Source organism: Chelonoidis abingdonii, chromosome 8 (genome assembly GCF_003597395.2).
Source record: "Chelonoidis abingdonii isolate Lonesome George chromosome 8, CheloAbing_2.0, whole genome shotgun sequence".
Classification (NCBI taxonomy): domain Eukaryota; kingdom Metazoa; phylum Chordata; order Testudines; family Testudinidae; genus Chelonoidis; species Chelonoidis abingdonii.
This window is the reverse complement of record NC_133776.1, coordinates 51,264,614-51,281,027: the sequence shown is the minus strand read 5'-3', so window position 1 is coordinate 51,281,027 and position 16,414 is coordinate 51,264,614. Positions and strand designations below refer to the sequence as shown.

The following is a 16,414-nucleotide window of genomic DNA, read 5'->3' as shown; positions in this document are numbered from 1 at the left end:
GCCTAAGAGGAATGTCTTAGCAATTTTCAAAGTGACTGGCTACAAACTCTCCTGAGCCTATTTAAACCTGTCCAGCATACTGGAAACCCTCCACATAACAGGTTTAGCTCATTAAGGAGCTTAAGCTTTTAACTCACATAAAGAACAACCTGGCAAACTGTGAAGTACAGATAAGTACATTGTGATGTGTTTGCTAAGAAGCAGGGAGTGCATTGCCTATATGCCATCAAGTATAAGAAGTAATGGTAATACTGATCTCCCCTCAGAATACTAAAATGAGATTGCGCAAATGTGATAAACACAACCTCTTAACCAGGACAACTAAAATCAACCTTCAAAGAGGCAATAAAATGGTTAATTTGACCATTAAACACACCTATCTAGAAGCTTTGGTTTAGATTCCTTTCCAGCACTGATGGCTGGGGGTGAGAACCACTTACAAAGCCTATGTACCTGTCACCACCAATGCAGTGGGATGCTAGTCGTCCGTGGTGCAGCTCTGACTTTTCCAACAGTGTCAAAAAATAGTGTTTTGATTTTCTAGCACTCTTGGTGTCACAGGACAACTTTCTTTACACAATCTGTTGCTGATCACAGCCCTCCAGAGAAAGATGGCAGATGAGGAAAGCAGGTGTCTAGAGAGGAGCAGCTGACAAATCATGGCCTGGCATGCTACCCACTAGACAGGAAATGCCAAGTTAATGGGGATATTAATGTTCACCTCTGCCCTGTACACATATGCATTATAGTACAGTCTCAAAATACATAAGCACATGCCATTTTCCACACAGCAACCATGTCTTATTCACGGCATAGGTACGATGGTACTCAATGAATGTAGCTCCTGGTCAATATTCTGTCATCACTGATCAATATGTGGTCATTGTATTACTCACAGGAGGCCAATCAACTCTACTGAATGAAGATGGGATTTAGTCAGTACATAACCCAGTTTCATTCACTGTCCAAGCAGCTCAACGAGGCAGGCGTCCTGCGGGAAAAATGGTATGGAATAATGTCTTTAAAGACTGTGTAATAAGTCATATGCACAATGGGTCAGTTAAGCCTATACCATGAAGACTGACATTTCCAGAACAGTGCACACTTAACTCGCCAACCTCATTGTTCTTCTAGCAAAGAATTTTAATAGAAATATACAGATATGAACTTCCAGCTGGAGTGTGTAATGGAAGTTATAAAGAGGCCTAAATGCTTCCATTATAACCTCCCTTCTTCAGTGCTCTCAGTCAGCATCCTGCCTAGTTTCATGAACACCCTCACAGCTCAAACTCCATACACATGGTCATGCACAATAAAAAGAATTTTCACTGGGCTACCTTGAGCTTGTAGGCGGAGTGCAGATTGGAACACTGTTGTAGTTAGTAACATACTTGTTATGAATAGAAATCATGGCATGTGCAGCAAGGATGTCTTATAAAACCTTACAAAATTCAGCCAAATCAAAATAGATTGTCACCCAAAACCAAAAGGCACAGTGCACAGGGAGGCTGGCCTCTTTAAGGGGAGATGAGTCCAGCCCTACCTGTAACACAATTACAGGCAGAGAGCATGAGCTAAGTTACAAGAAGTTCATGTGGCTAAATCAGGCCTTTTGAGGTGAAAAGACGGAAGCCTGTGGAGAGCCAGAGATAAGAGAGGGGAGACTCCAGGTAGGAAGCCCTGTTAGGAACTGCTCCTTGATAGAGAGTGGGTCTGCTTAGTTGAAAGCCTCAGCAGGGACAGGACTGAGAACCTTGCACCAAGGGTTGTGAGGCAGCTAGGAAGGCTGAGGGAAGTTCTTGCGTTTTCTTTTGAACTTTGTTAATAAACCAGCCCCCACAAGAAGGTGTCACTCAACACATCAAAGCCAATGCTGAAGTTATCAGGAGCCCAAGAAGGGGAAACTGAGGCAGTGGCTAGCCCAAAGCTATCAAGAAGTCACACAGACTGACAGAAAACATGGCCAATATTAAACACAAATGGTAAAAAACTTCTGAAAGCTACACAGAAGTGAAATACACTTTTAAAATGGGAACACATGCAACTTTTAAGTTTAACTTTAACAACTGGCATTGTTGTATTGGGAACATTTCATATTTCCTCTCCTCCCCAACTCTGAGAACCAAAAAGCCTCTCATTTATTTGAACACACACTTTACAAGAGTGGAAACACAATACAAGAAGTAGTTGGCCATTTTTTCATTCAGAGAACTCAAAAATACTACAGCCAACAACGGATACAGTTTTATTTCCAGTTCTTCACCACAAGCTCTCACTACAAAAAATATATCCGTACAAAGACTTTTCTGTAAACATGATTCAGTCTCATTTTTTAAATACTTGCTGTGAGTTACTGTATTTGTGCATCCCCTTGGCAAAAAAATCCAAAGGTCAAGGTACACAGATATGCACTGATATGCTTCAATGATTATGTCACATGAAACCAGTTTCTACCGAAACTCCACAATAGATATTTCTGAAATAACAGGGAAATTCCAGCAGAGGCAAAGTTCAACAGTAACAGTACTGCACTTAAGTACATATTCCTTTGCTTCTGCTTGTATGGAAAAACACAAGTGGTGATTGGGAGTGGACGGGACCAAAAAGATTAAAATTTATACTTAAGGCTACAATTTAATTGGGTATTTTCAGTAAAAGCCATGGATAGGTCACAGGAAAAAAAAAAAAAAAATCAGGGCCCCATGGCCTGTTCATGGTTGAGTCTTGGGGCTGAGGGAGGTGGGAGGGGGAGCGCTGCAGGGGGAAAGCTGGGGCCCCACTGTGGGGGAGGGACCCCATGGGGGCCTTTTGCTGCTCCAGCCCCAACTAAGGGGGATCCCAGGGCAGGACCGCTTCTGGGGGGGAGGGAGTGCCGGGGATGGGGGGGAAGCCACCACTGCCATGAGGGGGAGGGTGCCCCGAGGGAGAGGGGAAGGGCGCCCCGAGGGAGAGGGGAAGGGCATCCAGGGGAGGAAGGACACCCCGGGGGGAACAACAGGTGCTGCCAAAAGTTGGAGTGCCCCAGGAGGGGGGAGCGGGGGGGCAGCCAATGCTCTGTCCACCACCAGGAGGGGGTTGCCCCAGGGTCAGCACCACTGCCAGCTGCTCTGGTGATCCCCAGAGCCAGCTCCTCGGGGCCACCAGAGCAGCGGCCTGTGTGGCTGGCTGCGAGACCGCCCAAGCAGCTGGCCGCAGAGCCGCTATAGCAGCGGCAGTGTGGCTGTCCTCGGGGCTGCCTGAACAGCTGGCTCTGGAACCAGCTGCTTGGGCAGCCTTGGGGTCAGCCACACTGGCTGCTGCACAAGTCATGGAATCCGTGACCTCTGTGACAGACACGGCACCCTACTTGAACTACAGTAAAACTGGTTCTTTGAGATGCTGTCATCACTGCGGTTTGCACTATAGGTGCACTTACCAGCAGGGCACCTGTGACCCTCCCTCAGTTCCCTTGCAATTTGAAACCCATGGTACCTGAGGACTCAGGGATTGAGGTGGGACATGGGATCCACATTGACTACAATATCTCTAAGAACCACAGTTACTGCAGAGGTTATGTCAACATTTTTTCCTCTTTCAGCATGAGTGATTGTGGATCCCACTGGAAGTGACTGGAAGGCAGCATCCTCTCAGGATGGCAGCAAATGAAGCATTCCAGCTGCATCAAACAGTAACTAAAGTACAGCTCTCATGAATGTGGCATCTGACCTAGTAGTAAGTCCAAGGCATGGTGTCTGACAAGGGTCAGTGGGTTTCTCCACATTACAGATATCTGATATTGGCACATTCCTGAAGCAGGCAGAGGATGTTGCTTGAGCTCTGGTGGAGTGATATTCAGTGGATGCAGCATGCCAGGCACACAGCGAGATATGCTGCGTTACCCATTTCCATGTTCTCTACAGCGAGATGCATGGACATTTAGAACATCTAGTTGTGGCAATAAACAGAAGGGACAATATTCTAACCGGTTTGGTACTGTCAATATAATAATAAGCAAAGTCCTGGTAACACCAAGAGTTATAGCTTCTTTTCTCCCAGCATCTAGTGTGGTTTCAGTAACAAGACAGGCAGACTGACTGGCTCAAATGAAATTCCAAGACCACCTTAGTTGTGAACTTCAGGTGAGATCTTAGCACCACTTTGTTCTTGTAGAATGTCATATAGGGGATTGGGCCATAAGCACCAGAAGTTCACTCACTCTTGTGGCTGAAGTGTCAGCCACCAGGAAGACCAACTTCAGAGTGGTGAAAGGAACATCCAAGAGAGGCTCAAACAGAGTTTCCATGAGCTTCAGGAGGACCAGTCCCCAGCAGGAACAGGTTCTTTGACTGGTGGGCAAGTGTGTAAAAGTCCCTTGAGGAACTTCAATACCATGATGTGAAAAAAGATCAAGAATTCCAGGCTGGGCAACACAATGGAGCACTGGCACTCAGCTCGCCCAACTGGACTAGGAAATGCTGAGCTTAACATGGGGTCTAAATATATCCAATGGCTTCTCACACCAGACAGAGCTACAGGGCACTTGTGAGATGGCTCCCTCCTCCCCTCAACTGAGACCCAGTGACATTTGAAACACCCGTCACTCACAAGGATTCTGGAGGGAAAAGCACCACCACCCTGGCCTCTGCAGAAGATAGGGCAGAGAGAGAAGAAGCAAGTCTCAAACAACTCCCTCTGATTTATGTGGCAATGAAGGTCCAAATCCTATGACTCCCAGAATAGGGAGTGATGTTTCTAGCCCTGCTTTCCCTAACACTAGCAAGCGGGAGAATGAAGATGTGGCCACGGCTCAATGTGACCTGAAAGAACAAGCACATCAGGGTCAAGGAAGCAAACAGGCTAGAACTGTTCCTGGTCCCATCCTCAAACAATAGTAGCCTCACAGAGACAAGAATTAAATAATAAACTAAAATGCTTAGCACTTACATAGTATTTTCCATCGGCAGGGCTCAAAGCCCTTCATAATACTACCAGAGGATGGGGGACAAAGCTAACATTTATTTAACAGCATTCAGTCTGAAAGATCCTGTAACAGGGTGCCCGTTGCGCCCTGGATATCCAGCCCTTTGGCCCTCCCAGACTCAGGGAGGTTCCAAGCTGGTGCAACATCTATGCTCTTTATTTGTGGATGCTTCCCACCACCAGTTTCCTACTATTTACAATGGCATGACCTAACACAGGCCTGGTCAGCAACAGAGTAGCAAGCTTCTGCCTTCCATCTCTGCTGGTCTCCGCTCCACTTCCACTCATTTCCTCCCAGCCTTATAGCTCCTGTCTACTGAGGCTCGCAGATGCAGGCAGTGATTATGAAAACCTAGGCTATTTACCCAGCCCCAATCCATTTCCCTTGATGGGTACTGGAGTGGCACGAGCTGATTGAGGCTCCCCCAGCAGTGCCCTGCCACAGATCCCCATGAGCTGTGAGTCTTTATCCATCACTAACACACAGCTATTTCTTAAGCAAGATGTTGCCACTGTTTAAATAGCATGCAAACATTTAGAAGACAGGAAGTGAAGAATGCTGGTTAAGATTTTCAAAATAGGAAATCCTAAGTCCATATTTGTCTTCAGCATGGAATCCTTCAGAAAGCCAAAGGCATTCTGCACCGGTGTAAAGGTCTACCTACCCTAATCACTCTGCATGATCAAGACCCTAAAGGGTTGAAGACCTCACCTGCCCTAGAGAGCAAACAAAATTAACTCCTTACCTTTTTCAAGACACTCTGGGTTCCAGTAGAAAGGTATGAATTTGCTCATTTTTGGAAGACTTAATGGTCCATGTGTTTCTGTTAATTTGCTCTGTTTGGTGCGCCTCACAGAAACTGGTATTCTGGAGATCTGAAAAGAATGCCAATTTAATGTACATATCTCCAATAAAGTGCGCACAGTTACATACATATTGCACTTTTCCTGTTTTCTGATGGCTTCATAAAAGTTCATCTCAAATCAAATCAAAGTGGACAATTATTCTGCTCAGAACCACAGTTCTGCTTCAGCAAGAAGAGGTTTTCTGTTAACATCATGACATTGTAACACCAACCGAGCTCAGGGACCCATTGCATTAGGTGCTGTGCAACTTTTAGTAAGAGACAGGTGAAGACACTTCCCCAAGGTCACACAGCAGTTCAGTGGCAAAGCCAGGAAAGGAACATTAGTCTCAAGACTCCTAGCCCATGCTCCCTCTCACACTTTACTCATTTACATTTACATGGCTTTAGGTTTTTAATTTTGGACATAGCTATTTCATGTGCTGCTGAAAAACTGTAGTGTAGTTCTGTGGTATTTGATTTTCCCAAGGTCTCAGAGACTATTCTAACCATGCCAGCAAGTAAACCTAGACCATGCTAATTCCATCCATGCTACACGATGATTGTGTTTTGTTTGTAGCATGAATGGGACAACAAAGTTATAGCATATATAGTCCCAAGAAACTATGACAAGGCTCTCAATAGCAAAACAGCCTCCACTCACACTAAGAGTATTGAATGTCACTGAGAAGGAACACGTTCACAGAAAGGCCCATTTTGTAGGCAGAATAACCTAGTTTGACAGTAATTTAATTTGGCTGTGCCAAAACCAAGTTATAGCATGGCATTTGTTTGGATGAGGCCAAACTGTGCTACAGATAGTTGTTTAAAAAGCTATACACCATGCTTCAGACTGGGTCTTCACCAGGGCTGCACTGTTTTAATATGGTAATAACATTTGTCCCTATCTGCACAAGCTGAACCAAACCATGCTATAGCCTGGCCAGTCACAGCTGCTCAAAGCAAGACCTCGTTCACTTCACAGTAAAACGGATCTATGTTCTAAAGCAAGGTCCCTATATTCTGCGGTTGCTGTTGCTGGGAGTTCTGAGGAAGATTCAGATACATATTTAATAGAGAATCTTAATGCATTAAATATAAAAAATAAATATAGTCAGTGCAGAAACCTCTGTGATATTTAGTTTCATTTTATACTGTCCCCACAGTTTCAGTTTTCAACATGCAGCTGTCATTTTTAAGTTTCAGAGTTAACAACCCTTTAATGAAAAGGGCAGTTAACACCTGATGTTTCAGGCTACATGGAAACTCAGGAATATATTTGTGATACAGTTAAAATTTTCAAGGTTCTCTTTGCAGCCAGAAGGCTAGAAATATTCTTTACATTTAAAGTGGAAATTCTAGAGCATAATTCTGCAGCAAGGGGTGAATTCTGCAATGGAATACACAGGGCCCCAATTAAAGGTGATCTGCAAAGGAAACAATTGTGTCTCCTTGTTTATTATGTGTAAAGGAAACTGAGAGGCTATTTCCATACCCTTCCTCCACTCTACCACAGACAATTTTTCCTCCCTTTTGCCTGTATTTTTACACTAGAAATTCAGCTCATGCTACCCCAACTTTCCTGGCAACAGAAAAACATCACAAGTACCAAAAGTACATATAACCTAAGTGTGACTGAAAAGGGAAGGGATTTTTAATCAGACTGTTTAAAACTCTGTTTTTATTCTGTGTTATGGAGGTGATCAGTCTAGATCAAAGGTTCTCAAACTGGGGATTGCAACCCCCTGGGGGTCACAAGTTTATTACCTGGGGGTCACAAAGTGTCAGCCCTGCCAGGAGTGGAGCTGGCAGCCTGAGCACCTGTTAAATTAAATAAAATTAAAAACCCCTGTTTTAGTTTATAGGGGGGGCTGCATTCAGAAGCTTGCTGTACGAAAGGTGTCGCCAATACAAAAAGTTTTAGAGCCACAGGACTAGACGATCAGAAAATGGTCTTAAAATATAGGTATTTATACCTTTTTAGTTCAAATCATTGACCAACGGTTCAGGAAAAATCTCTGTGACTGTTTCAGTCCCTGTACTTCTTCAATTAAGGGCTGAGAAAGTACACACCTCAGTTCTCATATGTTGTTGCAGGTTACTTTTAAACTTGGTAGCTTTATAGTTTAAACAGGCCTTCAACAACAGCCATCAGCATTACAAAAAGAAGCCAAGAAAAACTCCCAGATTAAGCCCCTAAACTCTATGAAGAAGTCACAATCCAAGTGCTAAATCCTGACCTCAGATACCCAAACAAAACTCACAAATTTCATCTAGAGTCGTGCCTGCATATCTGAGAGCAGAATTTGGCCATAAAGCTATATAGAAACGAGCACCACGTTACGGTACTGAGCTCACAAATGAGACTGCAGAAAAATAGGAAGGGTGGTGAAGTGCACTGGAAAACAAAAAACCTAATCCACCACCACCTCCCAGCACTTCTACAAAGCAACAAAGCATTTTCTAAACATTAATGAATTAAGCTTCTTTAGGTCATTTATCTCCATTTTACAGATGGAAAAACTGAGGAATAGAGATTAAAATGGTTTCAAGATCCCAGGAAGCTCATGGAAGTGACTGAATAAAATCCAGACCTCCCAACACAGTCTTATGCTTAAAACAAGACCACCCTTCTGCCATAAAGTGGACACATCAATTTGTAACAGATGAGGGTGACCCATTGTACCCAGAGCCACTTTCTAATTGTAAATACATGAGCATCAAAAGAGGATACCCAGGTGCAAAAAGCTTCTGAGTGAGTCAGAGCTTGTACTAATTTTTTTTTTTGGCCCAGGTGTAACGGACACAAAATAAATATCAATGCAATCTGCCATAAAAAATTTTGTTTCTCTCAGTTCCTCCAACCCAGGCACTAGGATACTGCCACTGGACCTTAATCAGGATGTCCATCTTTTTGTCAACAAAAATAAAGTGGGCACTGTACACTTTGTATTCTGTGTTGTAATTGAAATCAATATATTAGAAAACATCCAAAAATATTTAAATTAGGGCTGTCAAGCGATTAAAAAAATTGATCATGATTAATTGTACTGTCAAAGAACAACTGAATGTCATTTATTTAAATATTTTGGACACCTACATTTTCAAATATATTGATTTCAATTACAATACAGAATACAAATATCTGCACTGTAAAAAACAAAATAGTATTTTTCAACTCGCCTAATACAGGTACTGTAGTCCAATCTCTTTATCATGAAAGCTGAACTTACAATTATAGAATTATGTACAAAAAACCCTACTTCAAAAATCAAAACATAAAACTTTAGAGCCTACAAGTCCAATCTGTCCTACTTCCTGTTCAGCCAATCACTCAGACAAACAAGTTTGTTTACATTTAGAGGAGATAATGCTGCCTGCTTCTTGTTTACAATGTCACCTGAAAGTGAGAACAGGTGTTTGCATGGCACTGTTGTAGCTAGGGTCACAAGATATTTACATGACAGAAGCACTAAAGGTTCATATGTCCCTTCATGCTTCAACCACCATTCCAGGGGACATGTGTCCATGCTGATGATGGGTTCTGCTTGATAACAGTCCAAAGGAGTGTGGACCAATGCATGTTCATTTTCATCATCATGAGTCAGATGTTACCAGCAGAAGGTTGATTTTCTTTTTTGGTGGTTTGGGTTTTATAGTTTCTGCATCAGAGTGTTGCTCTTTTAAGATTTCTGAAAGCATGCTCCACATCTCGTCCCTCTCAGACTTTGGAAGGCACTTCAGATTCTTAAATCTTAGGTTGAGTACTGTAGCTATCTTTAGAAATTTCACACTGGTACCTTCTTTGCATTTTGTTAAATTTGCAGTGAAAGTGTTCTTAAAATGAACAACATGTGCTGGGTCACCATCCGAGACTGCTATAACATGAAATATACGGCAGAATGCAGGTAAAACAGAGCAGGAGACACAAAATTCTCCCCTACAGAGTTCAGTCACAAATTTAATTACTGCATGCTTTTTTTTAACAAGTATCATCATCATGGAAGCATGCCCTCTGGAACGATAGACGAAGCATGAAGCGACATATGAATCTTTAGCGCATCTGGCACATAAATAACTTGTGACGCCAGCTACAACAGTGCCACGTGAATGCCTGTTCTCACTTTCGGGCGACACCGTAATTAAGAAGTGGACACCATTATCTCCTGTAAATGTAAAGAAAGTTATTCCTCTTAGTGATTGGCTGAACAAGAAGTAGAACTAAGTGGACTGGTAGGCTCTAAAGTTTTACATAACTGTACTCAAAAACAAAACATTGTAACAAAAACTATTTATTCTATCACTTTTACAGTGCAAATATTTGTAATAAAAATAATATAAAGTGAGCACTGTGCAGTTTGCATTATGTGTTGTAACTAGAATAGATATATTTGAAAATGTAGAAAAACCATCCAAAATACCGTAGTTAATAAATTTCAGTTGATATTCTATTGTTTAGCAGTGCAATTAATCGCGATTAATTTTTTTTAGTTATTTGCGTGAGTTAACTGCCATTAATCAACAGCCCTAATATAAATAAATGTTCCAAGAGTTGACTAGGAAATCTTAGCTTATGAACTAATTTATTAATTAATTAATTAATTACAAGATGGGCTCTTTAACAAATTTAGCATCCTGTGTCAGGATTTTCTTTGTCTCAAATATATTAAAACAGACACACTTCAAAGTTTCCATATATTTACAACTAGCTGAAATCTCCCAGACAAGTTTCAATTACACTAAGTTATTAACAACAGTTCTATTGGTTGAAATGAGCAGTGGTATGATCAAGACTGAATCAAGAGTTCCCACTGGTAGATAAACTGGCCCAACTGTGACTTCTTGTTAAAGATTCCATGGCTGCATGCTAGTTTAGACATCAATACTATCATCATGGTATTGCTGCCTCAGCTCCACAGCATATTAAAGCAGCACTGCTGGGAGAACTGATTCTGGGGCACAGGGGGATATCTTAAACCAGAGACACACTGTGATTCTGGAACTGGGCTCTCTCTGCCCCAACTTCACACAGTACCAGTCTCACTAACATAGACCACTAAATCAATTGAAAAGTAAGGACCAGACTCACTTTGGGTCCTTTGCACTGCTCCAGTAACTGAAAGCGGCTGTAAGCCAGATATATTGGTCAGTGCACTCCCCCTGTTTTGTGCCGCTAGTGGCTTTCCCATTAAAAGTTAAAGTTTAATCATTTAAGACTGATATTTCATATCTCCAGATCATTAGAAACATTGCATGGAGGCATTCTCTTTGTTTTTTTTGTTTAGGAGTCACATATTAAGTTTTCATAATTTAAAATAATGAAGGAAATTCCCAGCCAAAAATAACTACATTAAGATGGAGTTAAGGTTGACGGTACATATCAGTAAATTAAATTAAAGAATATTACAGGGATGCTGTAATTATCCTAAAATGAATTAAGATTAGACAAAAAAGAAGTGTTAATGTAAGAAATGAACATTTAAGGCACCCCAAAACTTTAAAATTCCACTGTAGCAATGCCATGAGAAGGGGAAAACTGAAACAAATCAAGTGTCTCTAAAAATCTGTTTAATCTAATCTGAGACCACAAACACTAACCTGTGTTAATTAGAATAAGAGAAAAGGGGGTTGGCCTATAATCTTCTTTTGAAAATATCTGTATATATCCTCATATTACCAAGAGCTTTGAAGTTTCAGGACTTTGAATATGACTTAATTTCTGAACTGAGACTCTTTGGCTAAAGGCCTAGTGAGTCCCCAGGAGAACACATTCTCTCTTTGACAACATATGAAATTCAAAACTTATGTCTATTATATACAGTAACTAATATAGGATGTAACTAAGGCCATGTCTACACTGCCACTTTACAACACTGCAACTTTCTCACTCAGAAATTTCAGCGCTGCAAAGCGGCAGTGTAGATAGTGCACCCGCTGGTAGCTACTCCCCTTATGGAAGTGGTATTTATAGAGCACTGGTTCCACAGCTACACAGCCATGGCAGTGCTTTAATGTTGCTAATGAAGACATACCCTTAGTAGCTTATGACAGTCCCTTCCAGAACTACTGACAAACTTCAGTGCTAAGACTGAATTGGAAAGCTACTCAGCATTTCTTCCAATTGCCTACCAGCTTCGTTTTTCTCAGCACAGAGTACCTTGCATTTGGTGAGAAATGAAGAGGGTGCAGGTGAGTAGAGTAACCAGATCTCCCAATTTTATAGGGACAGTCTCAATTTTGGGGTCTTTTTCTTATATAGGTTCCTATTCCACCTCCATCCTCTGTCCCAATTTTTCACACTTGCAGTCTGGGGGCACCCTATAGGTGGGTGAGGGATTAATGGGTGGCTGGAAAAACAGGTGGGGCTAGAAATAAAAGGCAGTGTTGGAACTCTGAAATGTTAGGAACAATACAGCCATTGTATTAATCTCATCTACTCTACAGCAGGCTGCAGCCTCCTAGCCACTGCCCTTCCCAGGCTCCCTCTTCTGTTTCTCGTGGCATTGCCCCACTGGTCCCGATGAGATCCATACACACCCCTCACCAACCCATTCTCCCACCCACTGCCGTGGGTTCACATTACACCCCAACAGACTGCCTGCTCGGGTTCAGCCCGCCCACCCACTTGGCTCCGCCTCCTCCCTCTCCTCCTCGCCCCCGCCACATGCCCGCGGTACTGCGCGCCCCCAACACGCCCTCCAGACACCCGCTCCCGTCGTTGGTGTAGGCGCCCCACATTACCTAGCCGAGGGCTACACGCGCCCACCGGGAGCACCCAGCCACTGCAGCCCCGCCGCTACCACCTGCTACGTTACCTGCTGCGTCAACAAACGCGTCATTTCCTCCATGGAAAACAAGGCACCGCCCCCAACCAAAGCCATCCCGACGCTAGTAGCGTCACCGCCGGCTCCATGACAGCGGGGGAAACAGCTGAGCCAAGCGCGTGCGCACTAGGGTTCGGGACTCCAGACGCGCGCGCCGGGAAGGAGTTCCGCTGTTCTGTTTCTCCCCAGCTCGCCTTTGTCACGTGCGCAGCTCCTCCTCCAATCCCAGCCCTGCACCGGCCATGACCGCGCTTCTCCAAAGGGCCTACCCCGAGGGTCGGGTACTCATAGTGGGGAGGAGGGAGCCCTCTGGCCCCTCAGGGACCCCCCACTCCACCCCTGCCAGAGAGTGGGGGGCAGAGGGGAGTCGAGAGCCCACACACACACACACACACACACACACACACACATCCCGTAGACCCTGCCTGGTTGAAGGGCTCTTGGTAGTGGGCCTTAAACAGCGATCCCAGGTGTTGCGATGGGGGGAATGTGGGTGGGGCGCCCATGTTCTCCCTGCTGCAGGCGGAGACAGAAACTGACACGAACTAGAAGCGGGCGGAAGTGCTGCCTCTCACCACCCGGGTGGGCGTTTGTCCAGCCTGCCCTCCCTGGGGAGCTTGGCCCAGAGCCCGGCTCCCTCAGCGTGAAGGGCTGTCCCGAGCACTGAACCTAACTCTCCTGGACTGCAGCTTACACCTTGGCAGGCGTGGAGGTCATAGGGCTCCCAGGTGTCTGGTTTTCAATCAGAAAGCCCAGTCGAAAATGGATCCTGGCAGCTCTGGTTGGTAATGCTGACGAGCCCATTAAAGTCCAGTTGGTGGCACAGCAGGACTAAGGCCCCCTGCCTCCACGTGGCTCCCAAAAGCTGGCATGTCCAGCTCCTAGGCTAGGATTACCATATTTGAACATTCAAAAAAGAGGATGCTCCATTGGGGGGTATTTGCACCAGTATCCACCAACCCACATTGTATTAATGTGTTGTTATACTGTTAAATATGCTGTGTGCAATGTGTCATCTATATTGAGTATATATAATTGATATGGCCTCCTTGTCATGGAGACCCCAGGCAATGCTCTGGAACCGCTCCCTGCAAAGCTAGTCAGGACTCTGGTGAAGTCTCCTCTCTGTGAGCAGCTGTCTCCAGGGCAAGAAGCTCACACAGCTTCACGTTCCTGGGTCTGACGTTGGAGCATTCAGCATCCTCTGCCCCTCCTGGGGAAGCCAGAGGGTCCTGCACCCCAACTTTGCAGTCAGACGTGACTCTTAGCCAGCCAGTAAAACAGGTTTATTAGATGACAAGAACACGATCTAAAACAGAGCTTGTAGGTACAGAGAACAGGACCCCTCAGGTGGGTCCATTTTGGGGGGGCAGTGAGCTAGACACTCACATCTGCACTCATTCCATGTCCCCAGCCAGCCCCAAACTGCAACTCTCCAGCCCCTCCTCCTCTGGGCTTTGCCTCTTTCCCGGGCCAGGAGGTCACCTGATCTCTTTGTTCTCCAACACCTTCAGCTTGCACCTTTGTAGAGGAGGGGCCCAGGTCATTAGCTGCCAGGAGACAGAGTGTCAGCCATTTTCAGTCCAGCCAGCATCACATCTGCCCTCTAGGGCTCTGCAAAAATCACACCCCCTTCTCCCACTACCTAGATACTTAAGAACTGCATAGGGGAAACTGAGGCACCCACACAGTATTCAGAGAAAATGTTATGAACATTCCACTTTGTCACACTCCTCATGCTCCCACCCACTACTGGCTCCCTTGCCGCTCGCTTCCCCGCCCGCCGCTGGCTCGCCACTCACTTCTTCACCCTCCTCACCTACCTGCCAGCCAGCCAGCCACTGGCTTCCTTGCTGCTCGCCTCTTCACCACCTCAGCCCCCGCTTGCCTATTCACCTGCCCACCCGCTGCTGGCTCATCGCTCGCCTCTTCACCCTGCACCGCTCACCTGCTCGCTCTCTCTGCCGCAGGTCCCTCTGGCTCCTAGGATCAGCGGCAGCTGAGAGGTCTTCACGAGCTGCACCCGCCACAATCGTGAGCTCCATGGCTCCCACTGGCCAGGAAAAGTGCCAATAGGAGCTGCCGGAGCCCCAGAGCGGGGCTTGCAGGCACCGACAGCGCGCAGAGAGCCCTCCGCCCCCACCCAACCCAATGAGCCAGAGGGACCTGCCAGGAGGCGAGGTAGGGAGTCCCAGCAGTGCTTACCTGGGGTGGCTCCCAGGAAGCATCCAGCAGGTCTCTCAGGGTCCTAGAGTCGGGTCGGGTCGGGTCAGGCTGGGGGGGTGGAGGGCTTTCTGCCTGCTGCCAGCGCCTGCAAGACCTGCCTCCGCAGTTCTAACTGGGCAGGAGGGAGCTGGTGTAGCACGCAGAAACCCCCTCCACCTCTGTGCCTAGGGGCCGCCCACACTGCAGGCTCCTGCCAGTGGGCAGGCACCAGGAGCTGCCCCAGGATGTGCTGTCATCCCCAGGACTTTGATACACACAGTGAGGTGAGTGGTCCCCGATATTGGGACAAAGAGTGTCCCGACCAATGTGGCAAAATTCCAGGTGTTTTTAGGTACTAAAAAATTCCTCCCAGACAGCGATTTAAGAAGCAAAAAGCTGGACGTGTCCAGGAAAATACGGATGTATGGTAACCCTATTCTAGGCACAGAGGTGGCCACAGGGGCTCCATGCATTGTCCCCACTCCCAGCTCCCCCTCCCCGACTCTGCAGCTCCCATTGGCCAGGAATGGGATGACAGCAGTTCAGGGACATGGTGAGGAGTGGGGTGTGGGGGTCGAGCACCCATTGGGCAGAGGGGAAGTCGGTGCCTATGCCAGGAACCGAGGTCAATTGGAGCTGCAGGGACGGTGCCTGCGGGCAGCACACAGAGCCCTCTGGCTCCTCGGCCTAGGAGTTGAACATGCTGGCTACTTCCGGGAGCTGCACAAAGCCAGGGCAGGCAAGGAGCCTTCCTTAGCCCTGCTGCACTGCCAATGGGGAGCTGCCTAAGGTAAGTGCCACCCAGGCAGAGCCCGCATCCTGAACTCCCTCCCACACCCTAACCTCCTGCCCCAGGTTGGAACCTCCTCCTGCAACCAAACTCTCTCCTGGAGCCTGCACCCCAACCCCCTGCGACAAACCTGACCTCCCTCCTGCACCCCAAAACTCTTATCCCCAGCCCTATCCCAGAGCCCACACACCCTCCTGCACCCCATCCCTCTGTCCTAGCCCAGAGCTCTCTGAAGCACTCCAACCCCTCGGCCCCAGACCGGAACCCCCACTGCACCTCAAACCCCTCATTCCCAGCCTCACCCCAGAGTCTGGACCCCCAGCCAGAGCCCTCACCCCCTCCCACACCTCAACCCCTTGCCCCAGCCCAGTGAAAGTGAGTGAGGGTGGGAGATGGAGTGGGTAGGGCCAGGGCCACGGAAGGGGCAGGGCAAGGGTGTTCAGTTTTGTGTGATTAGAAAGCTGGCAACCCTAGGAGAACAGTGAGTCACCATCCTCTTCCTAATAGCCCTTAATGGACTTGAAGACTTGGTGTGTCCTCAGCTGTCTCTACATTAAACATGGCCACTTCTTTCCTCCTTTTCTCACAGGTCAGGTTTTCTAAACCTTTTATCATGTTTGTTGCTACCCTCTGGACTCTGCAGTTTGTCTGCCACAGTGGTCCCCAAACTGTGGGGCATTCCTCCCAGGGGATGTGGAGGAATGTCTGGGGAGGTGGAGAGGGAGCTTCACTAAGCCCAGCTTTGGCCCCAGCCGCAGCCCCATTCTGACTCCAGCCCAGTCTTGGCTCCA

The 16,414-nt window shown here is 46.4% G+C and overlaps 1 protein-coding gene across 1 annotated transcript in view; it reads right to left on the bottom strand.

Annotated features, from left to right (window-relative positions):
- MAP3K13 (mitogen-activated protein kinase kinase kinase 13) overlaps positions 1–12,642 on the bottom strand; it is a 131,302-nt gene extending 118,660 nt beyond the window's left edge. Inside the window, exons 1-2 of the mRNA XM_032763595.2 lie at positions 12,546–12,642; positions 5,706–5,835 (exon numbers count right to left, since the gene is read on the bottom strand). The gene's annotated coding sequence lies outside the window, so the exon portion shown is untranslated. The remainder of the gene's footprint in view (positions 1–5,705; positions 5,836–12,545) is intronic.
- Between the last annotated feature and the right edge of the window lie 3,772 nt (positions 12,643–16,414).